Source organism: Gavialis gangeticus, unplaced genomic scaffold, assembly GCF_001723915.1.
Source record: "Gavialis gangeticus isolate Ggan-Ray unplaced genomic scaffold, GavGan_comp1, whole genome shotgun sequence".
NCBI classification, from domain to species: Eukaryota; Metazoa; Chordata; order Crocodylia; family Gavialidae; genus Gavialis; species Gavialis gangeticus.
This window is the reverse complement of record NW_017729033.1, coordinates 57443167-57447460: the sequence shown is the minus strand read 5'-3', so window position 1 is coordinate 57447460 and position 4294 is coordinate 57443167. Positions and strand designations below refer to the sequence as shown.

The 4294-nt window shown below is 44.0% G+C and overlaps 1 protein-coding gene across 1 annotated transcript in view; it reads left to right on the top strand.

The window, feature by feature from the left end:
* Positions 1 to 4294, top strand: part of ARAP2 (ArfGAP with RhoGAP domain, ankyrin repeat and PH domain 2) — a 258101-nt gene continuing 253807 nt past the window's right edge. Inside the window, exon 1 of the mRNA XM_019526331.1 lies at positions 1 to 76. The gene's annotated coding sequence lies outside the window, so the exon portion shown is untranslated. The remainder of the gene's footprint in view (positions 77 to 4294) is intronic.

The following is a 4294-nucleotide window of genomic DNA, read 5'->3' as shown; positions in this document are numbered from 1 at the left end:
CGCCCCGAGCGCGGAGAGGCAGCTGCCGGGCGCGGGGGGCCCCGACACAGCTGCCGCGTCCCCCCCGGGATCAGAGGTAAAGGGCTGGGGCAGCATCGTGGGCTGGCCTGAAACCTGGAGGAGGCTGCTTGCTCCCTGCTTTCTTTTCTGTGCCCTCTTGCCCGCGTGGTTTCTCTGGGAGTTTTCTAAGAGGCGGTGAGGGGGAAGGAACTCCTTGGCTTTGGCACCTGGTTACATTTTAGCAGGCCTATTAGTCACCTTGCCTCCTTACATTTTAGCAGGTCCCTGACAATCCCCGGTTCCCATCCACCTTGGTGGTTTTGCGCAGCATATTCTTTCCAAAGGCGGGTCAGGCTGGTGCTTGTTTGGGCAGGTCTGAGCAGACTTCACGGAAACAACCCGCTGCCTCCGACCACCTTAGCAAGAGGCGATTTGAAAGGTAGTTTTGAAGTCAGAACAAGCTGTCTTTCCTGTGATTGCGCCTTCTTGAGCCAAAGGCGAAGCGAGTGTGAGTGGTGCCACAGGAGCTATACGAGCCTCCTTCAGGTACTGCTCTCCTTGATTTGGATTATTCAGTACTGCCAACTCTCATGATTCTTGGTGTTGTTCTTAAAGTCTTTGCTGCGGGAATGTGAAAAACTTAGATGTTTCTTTTATATATTGTATAAATATACATAAAAGAAAGAGCTAAGTGTTTCACATTCCCGAAGCGTAGACTTTCAGAATGATGCCAGAAATCATGAGCTGGCAACACTGATTATATGGAGCCACCTAATTCTGCTTGTTCATGCTGAGTAATTAGCTGCTTCAAGAAGTCTTATGCTAAGCATAGTTTTGTTGTGGAGTGAAAGTGGCAAAATGGTGCAGTAAATGATGATGTTGCAGTGATGGTATAACTATGATGGTCCAGGAATTATGGACAAGGGAAGGATTTTTGTGGGCGATCTCTCTTATTCGAGCCACCGCATGGTTGGTTTGGATAGACTCAGACAAGCTTTCCAATGCCAATCCCAACCAACCACATAGTGGGTCCAATAAGAGATTGCCCACAAAAATCCTTCCTTCTTCCGTAATTCCTGGACCATCATTGAAAAGCTTGTCTGAGTCTATCTGAACCCTGCAGTTGTTTTGTGAAGAGAGATGACCCACAAAACTCCTCACCCTTCACTGGAAAAGGTGAGAATTTTGAAACAGCAATATTTAGAAATATTTTAGAAATATTTGGCCAGAGGATGTTTTTAAGCCCGTTTCATTATTCTTAAAGTCTGTTTTACAGCTCATTTGTAACTCCTGAATTTTGGAGCAGAAATAATTTCAAACAGAATTTTGTGTGTAGTCTGCTTTCTTGTTTCAAGTTTTCCCTGATTGTTAACTAGTTAAAACTTTAAAAAAGATAACTTTTGCATTTTAATGAGGGGAGAATAGCTTTGTCTTTTTAAGAACCATAATACTCTAGATCAGTTTCTAGGTCTATCAGTGTGGTCAACTTGTTTTGGTTTGTACCACAGAATGGGGAAAAACTGCAAAACATAAATGCTACTAATCGGCTTCTCCTGTCTTAGTTGTTTTTTACTTGAATCCGAATTCAGGATGTTTTAAGACCTGATAGGAGCATGCCTGAGCCTGTCAGTATTTGTAGAGTTAATAATTTAAAATGTAATTACAAGAACTTTTAATTTATACTAGCCACTTTATAAAAAAGGCTCATGTTAGCCAAACAATATTTTTAAGTCCTTTACAAGTCCCTTTTTATTTTGCACTTCCCCCCACTCCGTTACTGTCAGTTGGCTTGCTTTCTCTGAGATTTAGGCCATGTCTTCCCTTCTGCTTTTTGCTTTAAACTTTAACTGCATCTCTCTGTGCCTGGAAGTGCCCAGACATTGTGGGATGAAGTGTGAGGGCTGGATGTGGGATGTGAAAGGACTGAGCATATGAGAGAGGGTCATAAGAACTGTTGCTTCAGTTCTCCCCAGCTCTTTCTTGCTGTTGCTGTTACGTTAGCTATGAGGAAAGAGAGGAAGGGAAGAAGCTGTCACTGCCTTCCCATGCTTTGCAGAGAGCTGTCTGCATTAGCTATTCTTAGTCCTCATTTGTGGTGACATGTAGCAGGAGCAGAGGAAGGACAGGCATGAAAACTGTCTCCATATGAGTCTGTAGTGTGATGCAGTAGCACAGGGGCGGGCAATTATTTCAGGTTGGGGGGTCGCTTACTGAGTTTTGGGAAGCCATTGAGGGCCACATGACAGGCAGCCAGGGGCAGATAAATATTAATTTTCTAAATTTAGGGGCCCCGCAGGCCAGATTGAATGGCCTGGCAGGCCTTTACCCTGCACAAAAGGTGCGTGCAGTTCTGGCCTGTTCAGTGGAAGTATTAGATGGGAGACAGAGAATGTGACAGTGCCTCTTTACTCAGTACTGGTTAGCTCTCATCTATTGTAGTGCATGCAGTTTTGGGCACCACATTTTAAAATGGGTATGGAGATGTTAGAGAAAGTAAAGAGGCAGGAAACAAAAATGATAAAGAGTTTAGAAGGCAAGCCATGCAAGATGTAGTTGCAGGAAATAGGCATATTCAGCTGGGGGGAAAGGTGCTTAAGAGGAGATGTGATAACAGCTTTCAATATCTGAAGGGCTGCTGTAAAGAAGAGGGGAAAACACTTTTTATCTCTTCCTGCAAAGAGCAGGACATGGGCCAATGGCTTGAAGTTGCAGCAAAGTTGGTTTAGACTGAACATAAGAACTTCAGTGTTAGAAGAGTGAAAGAGTGGATTGCCTAGGGAAGTTGAGGGATCTCCATGATTGGAAGAGGTATTCAGGAACAGGTTGGACAAGCATTGGTCAGAATAGTCCTAGATATGCCCGTGTTCTGCTGTCAATATTTTCCATGCTTCTGGGCATTGCTGGTTGCCATATGAGGCAACCTCTTGTTGATATATATGTCAGGGGTTTGTTTTTTCTGCCTTCCTTATAAGCATTACGTGTTAGCTACAATGAAGGGTGGGGATTTTGCCTGGAGTGTGCCAAGGCGCCTGCTAAAACTTAAATCTGGAGGTTTCTGGCTAGAGGGTCTTGGCCCCCTGCTCAGGATCAGACTAATTGCCATATTTGGGTCAGGAAGGAATTTTTTTTTTATCCCACGGTCAGATTGGTATGGCTTGGGAGGTTTTTGCCTTCCTCTGTAGCAGGGGGACACAGCCCTCTTCCGGGAATCCCTCAAGTGTATTTTAACAACCTTTGCAGCAGCAGCACATTGGCCACCACTCTTCTTCTGCTTTACCCATGGTAGGTTAGGGTACTTTGTTGTTGAGTCAGGGTTGATTGTGTGGTTTTGCTAAAATGGATTTATATAGGATGTTTTGCATACGAATGATCCTGCCTTTGGTGTGGGGTTGAACTCTATGACATCTGAAGGTCCCTTCCTTATCTACTTTTCTATTCTATGGCACTTTCTCTTTCCTTCCTCAGAAGAGGCTCATGTTGCAGAAGCTTTTTTTCAAAAGCAGAGAGGAGCCCCAGGTGCAGGGACAGGGCCTCCTCCTGAATCAGTAGGATGGGCCCAGCTGACTCCACAGGTGCTGCTGGCTAGGATCAAATCTTTAGCTTTCTTGGCAGGCACTGCCAGCTGCCCACCCAGCTCACCTTAAGAGGAGTTGGGCAGTTTGACTCAGCCAGCAGTACCTGCAGCATCCTGCAACTTGGGGTTTAGCAGAACAGCCATAGTTTGGTTCCCCTGCTGTTTTCTTGGAAAAGTACTTAGCAGTATTTTTAAGGAAAGATCTTTTTCTTTCTTCTTCATTCTGTTTTTCAAAAGCAAGGTACTTTGGGGTGGGGGAGGCATACTGTATGCAAGAAAATATGGTAAAATGAATTGTGATTACAGCAGCATCCTACTGAAACTGTAGAGATGGTTTAGAAAACGTTACTACCATTAAAAAGAAAAAACAGAATCTGATCTTTCTTAGAGTAGACAGGATTCTTGTTCCATTGCACAAGTCTTTGTACAGAGTGGTTGTTTATATTTAAATTTTGAGTAAACTGGTATACAAAGGAGAGACAGGCCTAGCTTGTATTTTTTAATTGTTAAAATGATCCACACACCAGTAATTCCATGCTTAGGATTGCTCCATTAGCTCAGGTAGCTTCTTATTGCAGGTAGCAACCCATGTCTAGAGACAAGACTGAAACATTCATTGCACCTTCTTAATACAGAGAGCTAGTTGCACTTCTTTTGGAAGAAAACGCCTCATTTCATAGACTTTTTCATAGATTTCATAGACATTAGGGCTGGAAGGGA